This window comes from Embiotoca jacksoni, unplaced genomic scaffold (genome assembly GCF_022577435.1).
Source record: "Embiotoca jacksoni isolate LCO1_2020_lvr unplaced genomic scaffold, fEmbJac1.0.p SCAF_33, whole genome shotgun sequence".
Taxonomy (NCBI): Eukaryota; Metazoa; Chordata; class Actinopteri; family Embiotocidae; genus Embiotoca; species Embiotoca jacksoni.
In genome coordinates this window covers 744,505-760,218 of record NW_027185385.1, presented here as the reverse complement: position 1 = coordinate 760,218, position 15,714 = coordinate 744,505, and the positions used below count along the sequence as shown (strand labels likewise).

Genomic DNA, 15,714 nt, shown 5'->3' with positions numbered 1-15,714 from the left:
TCAGATGTAAAACATAATGACGGATCATTATAGTAAGATATAAAACAATGATGAATCATTATAATCAGATATAAAACAATGATGAATCATTACAGTAAGATATAAAACAATGATGCATCATTATAATCAGATATAAAACAATGATGAATCATTTTAATCAGATATAAAACAATGATGAATTGTCACAATCATATACATAATAATTAATCATTATAATCAGATACAAAACAATGATGAATCATAATCAGATATAAAACAATGACTAATTATAACCAGATATAAAACAATGATGCATCATTATAATCAGATACATAATAATTAATCATTATAATCAGATAGAAAACAACGATGAATCATTATGATCAGATATAGAACTGATGACTCATTATAATCACGTAAAACAACGATCAATCATTATAAAAGATATAAAACAATGATGAATCATTATAATCATATAAAACATAATGATGAATCATTATAGTAAGATATAAAACAGACCTGTGCATTTTGCGGCCCGCGGGCCACATCCGGCCCTTTGTGCGTCCCTGTCCGGCCCGCGTGAGGCCAATCATAAATTACAAAATAAATTTAAAAAAGTATCTATGTCGAGTGTGCAATACAACGGTGCTGCTTTTGTTTTGAAAAGTGTTATTTATGGACGTATGTCCGTGTGTAACCTGTGAGTGAAGGTGCACAGCGACAAGTGATGCCCGGTTACCCCCGAGATGTCAGCTCACACTAAAAAAAAAAAGTTGATGACGAATGCCGTGTTTTCAACAAGACATGGACTGCCAAGTATTTCTTTACAGAAATTAAAGGTAAAGCCGTGTGCTCAATTTGTGGTACACAGGTTGCTGTGTTTAAAGAATATAATTTGAATCGCCACTACACGACGAAGCACGAGGATAAATACGGGAATCTGTCTGATGAAGAGCGCGCAAGGGAGGCTGATGCGTTGATGGTAAAACTGCAAACCCAACAAGGACTTTTTGCCAAATTTCACACCCCCAGAGATGCAGCCGTCAGGACAAGTTTCGTCATTTCTCACAAAATCGCCAGAAAAAGTAAGGCGTTTTCTGACGGAGAGTTTATTAAGGAGTGCTTATTGGACTCTGTCGCGCTGATATGCCCGGAGAAGAGGGTGTCACTCTCCCGACGCACCGTAACGAGGCGGGTTGAGACCATCGCTGGAAACTTGGAGCTTCAGCTGAAGAACAGAGCGGCCGACTTTGACTGTTTTTCGCTGACTTTGGATGAGAGCTGCGATGTACGTGACACCGCCCAGCTGCTCATCTTCTTACGTGGGATAACTGCAGACTTTCAAATCACGGAGGAGCTGGCAGCCATGCAGTCAATTAAAGGGACAACCACAGGTAATGACTTGTTCACAGAGGTAAATGCGTGTTTGGACATGTTAGGACTGAAATGGGACAAGCTGGCAGGTGTGACAACAGATGGTTGTCCAAATCTGACGGGGAAAAATGTTGGACTTTTAAAGAGGATGCAGGATAAAGTGACAGAAATTAACCCTGTGCAGAAATTGACATTTTTGCATTGTATAATACATCAGGAAGTGTTGTGTAAGACAGTGTTAAAAATTAACCATGTTGTTGATGCTGTAAGTAAAACAGTTAACTTTATCAGAGCGAGAGCGTTAAATCAGACAATTTGTTGCACTTTTGGAGGAAAATGAGAGTGAACATGGTGACATAAGCTACCACAGCAACGTCAGGTGGCTCAGCCTGGGCAAAGTACTGAAAAGTGTCTGGGACCTGAGAGACCAGATTCAGAATTTCTGTGGGAAGAAAGGACATAACATCCCAGAACTTTCAGATGAAGACTGGGTGGCAGACCTCAGATTCGCTGTGGATGTGACTGCACTCATGAACGAACTGAATGTCAAACTGCAGCGCAAGGGCCTTTTTGTGTATGAGATGTACAGTGCAGTGACGGCTTTCAGGAGAAAGTTGCAGCTTCTCTCAGGCCAAGTGAAGGACAACATCCTGACCCACTTGCCAACACTAAAGGAAGCCACAAGATCGGCCGATCACCTCCACAAGTACTCAAGCAAGTTAGAAGCACTGCATGGAGAGTTTTCGAGGCGATTTCAAGATTTCAAAACTCTTCAGAGTGAAATGCACATGGTTTCTTCTCCCTTCAACTGCAGTGTGGACAATGCACCAAGCGATGTTCAGATGGAGCTCATTGACCTGCAGTCTGACCTACTTCTGGCAGAGCACTTCAAGGTCAGTCTCACTGCTGGACTTTTACTCCTCCCTCAAAGAGGAGAACTTTCCACACCTGAGGAGGCATGCTCAGAGGATTCTGGTCCTCTTTGGATCCACCTATGTATGTGAACAGACATTTTCTGTGATGAAGTTCAACAAATCCAAACACAGATCCTCTATCACTGATGAGCACCTCTCAGCTGTCCTTCGCATAGCCACCTCAGACATTCAGCCAGATTTCAATGCCCTTGTTCAAGCCCAGAACAGACTGGATTATTCGCACTGAAGAGGTCAAATGAGGTGGAAAACATAACAAGTTATTGTTTGTTGTATTGCAGTATTTCTATAAACTTGTTAAGTTGTTTGTTGTTTTTCCTTGTTTGTGGAACAAAGTTGAAGTGTGAACAAGTTAAAAATAAATTACAGTGATTCAATGATTGTTTTTGTTTTCTTATTTCAATTTCACATAGCCTAATATAAATATTTAAGGAATAAGAGTTTAAATAAAACCATCAAAAGCAATCTGCTTTTGTATAAAGTTAAGTTAGGTTAAATGAAATTATTATTATTATTTATTTATTTTTTTATCTTACGGTATATCAAAAATAATATTGAGCAAAATTTAATTGAAATATTGTCGATGTGGCCCTCCAGCAGTGCTCGGGTTGCTCATGCGGCCCCCAGTAAAAATTAATTGCCCACCCCTGATATAAAACAATGATGAATCATTACAATCAGATATAAAACAATGAATCATTACAATCAGATATAAAACAATGATGAATCATTATAATCAGATATAAAACAATGATGAATCATTACAATCAGATATAAAACAATGATGAATCATTACAATCAGATATAAAACAATGAATCATTACAATCAGATATAAAACAATGAATCATTACAATCAGATATAAAACAATGATGAATCAATACAATCAGATATAAAACAATGATGAATCATTATAATCAGATATAAAACAATGATGAATCATTATAATCAGATATAAAACAATGATGAATCATTATAATCAGATATAAAACAATGATGACTCATTATAATCAGATATAAAACAATGATGAATCATTACAATCAGATATAAAACAAAGATGAATCATTACAATCAGATATGAAACAATGATGAATCATTATAATCAGATATAAAACAATGATGAATCATTATAATCAGATATAAAACAATGATGAATCATTATAATCAGATATAAAACAATGATGAATCATTACAATCAGATATGAAACAATGATGAATCATTACAATCAGATATAAAACAAAGATGAATCATTACAATCAGATATGAAACAATGATGAATCATTACAATCAGATATAAAACAATGATGAATCATTATAATCAGATATAAAACAATGATGAATCATTACAATCAGATATGAAACAATGATGAATCATTACAATCAGATATAAAACAAAGATGAATCATTACAATCAGATATAAAACAAAGATGAATCATTACAATCAGATATGAAACAATGATGAATCATTATAATCAGATATAAAACAATCATGAATCATTATGATCAGATATAAAACAATAATGAATCATTATGATCAGATATAGAACTGATGACTCGTTATAATTACGTAAAACAATGATCAATTATTATAAAAAGATATAAAACAATGATGAATCATTATAATCAGATATGAAACAATGATGAATCATTATAATCAGATATAAAACAATGATGACTCATTATAATCAGATATAAAACAATCATGAATCATTATGATCAGATATAAAACAATAATGAATCATTATGATCAGATATAGAACTGATGACTCGTTATAATTACGTAAAACAATGATCAATTATTATAAAAAGATATAAAACAATGATGAATCATTATAATAAGATACAAAACAATGATGAATCATTATAGTAAGATATAAAACAATGATGAATCATTATAATCAGATATAAAAACAAAGATGAATCATTATAATCAGATATAAAACAATGATAACTAATTATAATCAGATATAAAACAACAATGAATCATTATAATCAGATATAAAACAATGATGAATCATTATAATCAGATATAAAACAATGATGAATCATTATAATTAGATATAAAACAATGATACATCATTATAATAAGATACAAAACAATGATGAATCATTATAATCAGATATAAAACAATGATGAATCATTATAGTAAGATATAAAACAATGATGAATCATTATAATAAGTTACAAAACAATGCTGAATCATTATAGTAAGATATAAAACAATGATGAATCATTATAATCAGATATAAAAACAAAGATGAATCATTATAATCAGATGTAAAACAATGATAACTAATTATAATCAGATATAAAACAACGATGAATCATTAGAATCAGATATAAGACAACGATGAATCATTATAATCAGATATAAAACAATGATGAATCATTATAATCAGATATAAAACAATGATGAATCATTATAATCAGATATAAAACAATGATGAATCATTATAGTAAGATATAAAACAATGATGAATCATTATAATAAGATACAAAACAATGATGAATCATTATAGTAAGATATAAAACAATGATGAATCATTATAATCAGATATAAAAACAAAGATGAATCATTATAATCAGATATAAAACAATGATAACTAATTATAATCAGATATAAAACAATGATGAATCATTATAGTAAGATATAAAACAATGATGAATCATTAAAATAACATACAAAACAATGATACATCATTATAATAAGATACAAAACAATGATGACTCATTATGATCAGATATAAAAACAAAGATGAATCATTATAATCAGATATAAGACAACGATGAATCATTATAATCAGATATAAAACAATGATGAATCATTATAATCAGATATAAAACAATGATGAATCATTATAATCAGATATAAAACAATCATGAATCATTAGAATTAGATTTAAAACAATGATGAATCATTATAATCAGATATAAAACAATGATGAATCATTATAGTAAGATATAAAACAATGATGAATCATTATAATCAGATATAAAACTATGATGAATCATTATAGTAAGATATAAAACAATGATGAATCATTATAATCAGATATAAAAACAAAGATGAATCATTATAGTAAGATATAAAACAATGATGAATCATTAAAATAACATACAAAACAATGATACATCATTATAATAAGATACAAAACAATGATGAATCATTATAGTAAGATATAAAACAATGATGAATCATTATAATCAGATATAAAAACAAAGATGAATCATTATAATCAGATATAAAACAATGATAACTAATTATAATCAGATATAAAACAACAATGAATCATTATAATCAGATATAAGACAACGATGAATCATTATAATCAGATATAAAACAATGATGAATCATTATAATCAGATATAAAACAATGATGAATCATAATAATCAGATATAAAACAATGATGAATCATTATAATCAGATATAAAAACAAAGATGAATCATTATAATCAGATATAAAACAATGATACATCATTATAATAAGATACAAAACAATGATGAATCATTATAATCAGATATAAAACAATGATGAATCATTATAGTAAGATATAAAACAATGATGAATCATTATAATAAGATACAAAACAATGCTGAATCATTATAGTAAGATATAAAACAATGATGAATCATTATAATCAGATATAAAAACAAAGATGAATCATTATAATCAGATGTAAAACAATGATAACTAATTATAATCAGATATAAAACAACGATGAATCATTATAATCAGATATAAGACAACGATGAATCATTATAATCAGATATAAAACAATGATGAATCATTATAATCAGATATAAAACAATGATGAATCATTATAATCAGATATAAAACAATGATGAATCATTATAGTAAGATATAAAACAATGATGAATCATTATAATAAGATACAAAACAATGATGAATCATTATAGTAAGATATAAAACAATGATGAATCATTATAGTAAGATATAAAACAATGATGAATCATTAAAATAACATACAAAACAATGATACATCATTATAATAAGATACAAAACAATGATGACTCATTATGATCAGATATAAAAACAAAGATGAATCATTATAATCAGATATAAAACAATGATGAATCATTATAATCAGATATAAAACAATGATGAATCATTATAGTAAGATATAAAACAATGATGAATCATTATAATCAGATATAAAACTATGATGAATCATTATAATCAGATATAAAAACAAAGATGAATCATTATAATCAGATATAAGACAACGATGAATCATTATAATCAGATATAAAACAATGATGAATCATTATAATCAGATATAAAACAATGATGAATCATTATAGTAAGATATAAAACTATGATGAATCATTATAATCAGATATAAAACAATGATGAATCATTATAATCAGATATAAAAACAAAGATGAATCATTATAGTAAGATATAAAACAATGATGAATCATTAAAATAACATACAAAACAATGATACATCATTATAATAAGATACAAAACAATGATGAATCATTAGAATCATATAAAACATGATGAATCATTATAATCAGATAAAAAACAAGGATGAATCATTATAATCAGATATAAAACAAGTATGAATCATTATAATCAGATATGAAACAATGATGAATCATTATAATCAGATATAAAACAACAATGAATCATTATAATCAGATATAAGACAACGATGAATCATTATAATCAGATATAAAACAATGATGAATCATTATAATCAGATACAAAACAATGATGAATCATTATAGTAAGATATAAAACAATGATGAATCATTATAATCAGATATAAAAACAAAGATGAATCATTATAATCAGATATAAAACAATGATAACTAATTATAATCAGATATAAAACAACAATGAATCATTATAATCAGATATAAGACAACGATGAATCATTATAATCAGATATAAAACAATGATGAATCATTATAATCAGATATAAAACAATGATGAATCATAATAATCAGATATAAAACAATGATGAATCATTATAATCAGATATAAAAACAAAGATGAATCATTATAATCAGATATAAAACAATGATGAATCATTATAATCAGATATAAAACAATGATGAATCATTATAATCAGATATAAAACAATGATGAATCATTATAGTAAGATATAAAACAATGATGAATCATTATAATAAGATACAAAACAATGATGAATCATTATAGTAAGATATAAAACAATGATGAATCATTATAATCAGATATAAAAACAAAGATGAATCATTATAATCAGATATAAAACAATGATAACTAATTATAATCAGATATAAAACAATGATGAATCATTATAGTAAGATATAAAACAATGATGAATCATTAAAATAACATACAAAACAATGATACATCATTATAATAAGATACAAAACAATGATGACTCATTATGATCAGATATAAAAACAAAGATGAATCATTATAATCAGATATAAGACAACGATGAATCATTATAATCAGATATAAAACAATTAAGAATCACTATAATCAGATATAAAACAATGATGAATCATTATAATCAGATATAAAACAATCATGAATCATTAGAATTAGATTTAAAACAATGATGAATCATTATAATCAGATATAAAACAATGATGAATCATTATAGTAAGATATAAAACAATGATGAATCATTATAATCAGATATAAAACTATGATGAATCATTATAGTAAGATATAAAACAATGATGAATCATTATAATCAGATATAAAAACAAAGATGAATCATTATAGTAAGATATAAAACAATGATGAATCATTAAAATAACATACAAAACAATGATACATCATTATAATAAGATACAAAACAATGATGAATCATTAGAATCATATAAAACATGATGAATCATTATAATCAGATAAAAAACAAGGATGAATCATTATAATCAGATATAAAACAAGTATGAATCATTATAATCAGATATGAAACAATGATGAATCATTATAATCAGATACAAAACAATGATGAATCATTATAGTAAGATATAAAACAAAGATGAATCATTATAATCAGATATAAAACAAGTATGAATCATTATAATCAGATATAAAACAATGATGACTCATTATAATCAGATATAAAACAATGATAACTAATTATAATCAGATATAAAACAATGACGAATCGTCATAATCAGATATAAAACAATGATGAATCATTATAATCAGATATAAAACAATGATGACTAATCATAATCAGATATAAAACAATGATGACTCATTATAATCAGATATAAAACAATGAATCATTATAATCACATATAAAACAATGATAAATCATTATGATCAGATATAAAACAATAATGACTAATTATAATCAGATATAAAACAATCATGAATCATTAGAATTAGATATAAAACAATGATGAATCATTATAATCAGATATAAAACAATGATGAATCATTATAATCAGATATAAAACAATCATGAATCATTATAAAAGATATAAAACAATGATGAATCATTACAAAAAGATATAAAACAATGATGAATCATTATAATCAGATATAAAACAATGATGAATCATTATAATCAGATATAAAACAATGATGAATCATTATGATCAGATATAAAACAATGATGAATCATTATAAAAAGATATAAAACAATGATAAATCATTATGATCAGATATAAAACAATGATGAATCATTATAATCAGATATAAAACAATGATGAATCTTTATGATCAGATATAAAACAATCATGAATCATTATAATCAGATATAAAACAATGATGACTAATCATAATCAGATATAAAACAATGATGACTCATTATAATCAGATATAAAACAATGAATCATTATAATCAGATATAAAACAATGATAAATCATTATGATCAGATATAAAACAATAATGACTAATTATAATCAGATATAAAACAATCATGAATCATTAGAATTAGATATAAAACAATGATGAATCATTATAATCAGATATAAAACAATCATGAATCATTAGAATTAGATTTAAAACAATGATGAATCATTATAATCAGATTTAAAACAATGATGAATCAATATAATCAGATATAAAACAATCATGAATCATTAGAATTAGATATAAAACAATGATGAATCATTGTAAGCAGATATAAAACAATTATTAATCATTATAATCAGATATAAAACAATGAATCATTATAATCAGATATAAGACAACGATGAATCATTATAATCAGATATAAAACAATGATGAATCATTATAATCAGATATAAAACAATGATGAATCATTATAATCAGATATAAAACAATGAATCATTATAATCAGATATAAGACAACGATGAATCATTATAATCAGATATAAAACAATGATGAATCATTATAATCAGATATAAAACAATGATGAATCATTATAATCAGATATAAAACAATGATGAATCATTATAATCAGATATAAAACAATGAATCATTATAATCAGATATAAGACAACGATGAATCATTATAATCAGATATAAAACAATGAATCATTATAATCAGATATAAGACAACGATGAATCATTATAATCAGATATAAAACAATGATGAATCATTATAATCAGATATAAAACAATCATGAATCATTAGAATTAGATTTAAAACAATGATGAATCATTATAGTAAGATATAAAACTATGATGAATCATTATAATCAGATATAAAACAATGATGAATCATTATAATCAGATATAAAACAATGATGAATCATTATAGTAAGATATAAAACAATGATGAATCATTATAATCAGATATAAAACTATGATGAATCATTATAGTAAGATATAAAACTATGATGAATCATTATAATCAGATATAAAACAATGATGAATCATTATAATCAGATATAAAACAATGAATCATTATAATCAGATATAAGACAACGATGAATCATTATAATCAGATATAAAACAATCATGAATCATTATAATCAGATATAAAACAATGAATCATTATAATCAGATATAAGACAACGATGAATCATTATAATCAGATATAAAACAATGATGAATCATTATAGTAAGATATAAAACAATGATGAATCATTATAATCAGATATAAAACTATGATGAATCATTATAGTAAGATATAAAACTATGATGAATCATTATAATCAGATATAAAACAATGATGAATCATTATAATCAGATATAAAACAATGAATCATTATAATCAGATATAAGACAACGATGAATCATTATAATCAGATATAAAACAATCATGAATCATTATAATCAGATATAAAACAATGAATCATTATAATCAGATATAAGACAACGATGAATCATTATAATCAGATATAAAACAATGATGAATCATTATAATCAGATATAAAACAATCATGAATCATTAGAATTAGATTTAAAACAATGATGAATCATTATAATCATATAAAACATAATGATGAATCATTATAATCAGATATAAAACAATGAATCATTATAATCAGATATAAAACAATGAATCATTATAATCAGATATAAAACAATGATGAATCATTATAATCAGATATAAAACAATGATGAATCATTATAATCAGATTTAAAACATTGATGAATCAATATAATCAGATATAAAACAATCATGAATCATTAGAATTAGATATAAAACAATGATGAATCATTATAATCAGATATAAAACAATGATGAATCATTATAATCAGATATAAAACATTGATGAATCATTATAATCAGATATAAAACAATGATGACTAATCATAATCAGATATAAAACAATGATGACTCATTATAATCAGATATAAAACAATGAATCATTATAATCAGATATAAGACAACGATGAATCATTATAATCAGATATAAAACAATGATGAATCATTATAATCAGATATAAAACAATGATGAATCATTATAATCAGATATAAAACAATCATGAATCATTAGAATTAGATTTAAAACAATGATGAATCATTATAATCAGATATAAAACAATGAATCATTATAATCAGATATAAGACAACGATGAATCATTATAATCAGATATAAAACAATGATGAATCATTATAATCAGATATAAAACAATGAATCATTATAATCAGATATAAGACAACGATGAATCATTATAATCAGATATAAAACAAAGATGAATCATTATAATCAGATATAAAACAATGATGACTAATCATAATCAGATATAAAACAACGATGAATCATTATAATCAGATATAAAACAATGATGAATCATTATAATCAGATATAAAACAATGATGAATCATTATAATCAGATATAAAACAATCATGAATCATTATAATCAGATATAAAACAATGATGAATCATTATAATCAGATATAAAACAATGATGAATCATTATAATCAGATATAAAACAATCATGAATCATTATAATCAGATATAAAACAATCATGAATCATTAGAATTAGATATAAAACAATGATGAATCATTATAAGCAGATATAAAACAATAATGACTAATTATAATCAGATATAAAACAATGATGAATCATTATAATCAGATATAAAACACTGATGAATCATTATAATCAGATATAAAACAATGATGACTAATCATAATCAGCTATAAGACAACGATGAATCATTATAATCAGATATAAAACAATGATGAATCATTATAATCAGATATAAAACAATGATGAATCATTATAATCAGATATAAAACAATGATGAATCATTATAATCAGATATAAAACATAATGATGAATCATTATAATCAGATATAAAACAATGAATCATTATAATCAGATATAAAACAATGATGAATCATTATAATCAGATATAAAACAATGAATCATTATAATCAGATATAAAACAATGATGAATCATTATAATCAGGTATAAAACAATGAATCATTATAATCAGATTTAAAACATTGATGAATCAATATAATCAGATATAAAACAATCATGAATCATTAGAATTAGATATAAAACAATGATGAATCATTATAAAAATATATAAAACAATGAATCATTATAATCAGATATAAAACAATGATGAATCATTATAATCAGATATAAAACAATCATGAATCATTAGAATTAGATATAAAACAATGATGAATCATTATAATCAGATATAAAACAATGATGAATCATTATAATCAGATATAAAACAATGATGAATCATTATAATCAGATATAAAACAATGATGAATCATTATAATCAGATATAAGACAATGATGAATCATTATAATCAGATATAAAACAATGATGAATCATTATAATCAGATATAAAACAATGATGAATCATTATAATCAGATATAAAACAATGATGAATCATTATAATCAGATATAAAACATTGATGAATCATTATAATCAGATATAAAACAATGATGACTAATTATAATCAGATATAAAACAATGAATCATTATAATCAGATATAAAACAATGATGAATCATTATAATCAGATATAAAACAATGAATCATTATAATCAGCTATAAGACAACGATGAATCATTATAATCATATAAAACATAATGATGAATCATTATAATCAGATATAAAACAATGATGAATCATTATAATCAGATATAAAACAATGATGAATCATTATAATCAGATATAAAACAATGATGAATCATTATAATCAGATATAAAACAATGATGAATCATTATAATCAGATATAAAACAATGATGAATCATTATAATCAGATATAAAACAATGATGACTAATCATAATCAGATATAAAACAATGATGACTCATTATAATCAGATATAAAACAATGAATCATTATAATCAGATATAAAACAATGATGAATCATTATAATCAGATATAAAACAATGAATCATTATAATCAGCTATAAGACAACGATGAATCATTATAATCATATAAAACATAATGATGAATCATTATAATCAGATATAAAACAATGAATCATTATAATCAGATATAAAACAATGATGAATCATTATAATCAGATATAAAACAATGAATCATTATAATCAGATATAAAACAATGAATCATTACAATCAGGTATAAAACAATGATGAATCATTATAATCAGATATAAAACAATGAATCATTATAATCAGATATAAAACAATGATGAATCATTATAATCAGGTATAAAACAATGATGAATCATTATAATCAGATATAAAACAATGAATCATTATAAGCAGATATAAAACAATGATTAATCATTATAAGCAGATATAAAACAATAATGACTAATTATAATCAGATATAAAACAATGATGAATCATTATAATCAGATATAAAACAATGATGATTCATTATAATCAGATTTAAAACATTGATGAATCATTATAATCAGATATAAAACAATGATGAATCATTATAATCAGATTTAAAACATTGATGAATCATTATAATCAGATATAAAACAATGATGAATCATTATAATCAGATTTAAAACATTGATGAATCATTATAATCAGATATAAAACAATGATGAATCATTATAATCAGATTTAAAACATTGATGAATCATTATAATCAGATATAAAACAATGATGAATCATTATAATCAGATTTAAAACATTGATGAATCATTATAATCAGATATAAAACAATGATGAATCATTAGAATTAGATATAAAACAATGATGAATCATTATAATCAGATATAAAACAATGATGAATCATTATAATCAGATTTAAAACAATGATGAATCAATATAATCAGATATAAAACAATCATGAATCATTTTAATCAGATATAAAACAATGATGAATCGTCACAATCATATACATAATAATTAATCATTATAATCAGATAGAAAACAATCATGACTCATTATAATCAGATATAAAAATGACGAATCAATATAATCAGATATAAAACAATCATGAATCATTAGAATTAGATATAAAACAATGATGACTAATTATAATCAGATATAAAAATGACGAATCATTATAATCAGATATAAAACATAATGACGACTCATTATAATCCGGATGTATCCCATAATAACACAGATCGCTGCTCACTACTCTGTCCTACAGAGGTGACTGCAGGTCAGCCAGTATTCTGCTCTCAGATTAGACTAAACACAACTAAGACATTCCCACTAAAGTTTATTCTAAACTTAAAATGTCGGCCCTCTGAGCTGACTGTCAAGTTTCCATAGTAACAATCAGGGACAACTGCCAACAAGTGGGACCAAAGTACAAAGAAGTAAACATGGCCTTAGTGGTTTGCTGACAATATAACCGAGCTGAGCCGACGTGAATGAGGCCCGAGTCCTTCCTCATTCACTCAGCTCCACGCTCACCTCACACCTCTCCACTCAGTCCACCGAACATCTACCCACAATTCATTGCAATTCAGTCCTGCTTTGGATAGTCATGAATAGCACAGCTGCAGCCACAGTTAAAGTCCTGACAGACCAATCTCACCGTTTCTACCCGGAAAAAACAACTTCTGTTCATGTGGCTCTTAAATTACACGAGGGATGTTTGTCAACTCTCCGTCTTTAGGAAAGTGAAAATAGTTTATATTGTTTCACCATCAGACCAAGAAAATGTTAAAATGAATTAAAACTGCAAGCAGTGATGTACGGGCCCTCACACTCCGGCGTGCCGCCTCCCCGAAGCCGTCTCCCCGACGTGCAGAACGCCAGGGACCGTGTATACCAGCTTAAAGTTGCTGTTTTTGTCTCATTTCCTGTCTCCAGCAGGGGGCGCTGGCGAGGCTTTTGGCCACGCCCACTCACAAAACACATCAGATGTATCGTCTCACCACGCCGGACATATGTGACACGTTTCATGAGGTTTCAAGCATCCTTTGACCTTAAGCATCAACTTCCTGTGTCACGGCGAGACATCCAACTTTGCCGCATCGTCACGGCGACGCCCATCGACAAAGTCGAACGAATGTCTCAACATATCATCAACTACATGTTTAGGTTATTGTGACCCAACTTTACGTTCATGTGGTCAACCAGCTCGATGTAGAATGTGAAAGTATGAAAAGTGTCATTTCCAGTGTCCACCAGGGGGCGCTATGACTATGAGCGAATATTACCCCACAGGGGTCTTCAGGGCGGGGCTGTTATCATACCTGTGATGTTTGGAGAAGGTCGGTCCATGTACATAAGATTTAAAGCAACTCCTAGTTTCATGACGAGACGCTCAAAATGGCCGCCTCTAACGGGCACACACATCGACGAAAATTAATTATTTTGATAACTTTTAATCCCAAACATGTTTTCTATCCAGAGAACCGAAATTCAAGCCGGTGCGACAAAATCCCTCGAAGGAGTTCAACAAAGTTCAACGTGTCAGAATCGCCCAAAATGGCGACTAAATTCAAAATGGTGGACTTCCTGTCGAGTTGACGTAACGGTGCCATGTAACTTTTTTGTGCGTCTAGGTGTGATACACGTGTCCACCGGATTTGGTGAATTTAAGTAAATGTGGCCGCCGGGGCATCTCTGTAGGGGGCGCTCTCG

At 26.3% G+C, this 15,714-nt stretch overlaps 1 protein-coding gene and 1 pseudogene across 3 annotated transcripts in view; one reads left to right on the top strand and one right to left on the bottom strand.

Moving 5' to 3' along the window:
• The window catches only part of LOC138207656 (RAC-beta serine/threonine-protein kinase-like), a 32,303-nt gene that overhangs the window by 7,090 nt on the left and 9,499 nt on the right, over positions 1-15,714 (bottom strand). The window lies entirely within an intron of this gene.
• On the top strand, positions 643-2,617 carry LOC138207704 (general transcription factor II-I repeat domain-containing protein 2A-like; annotated as a pseudogene).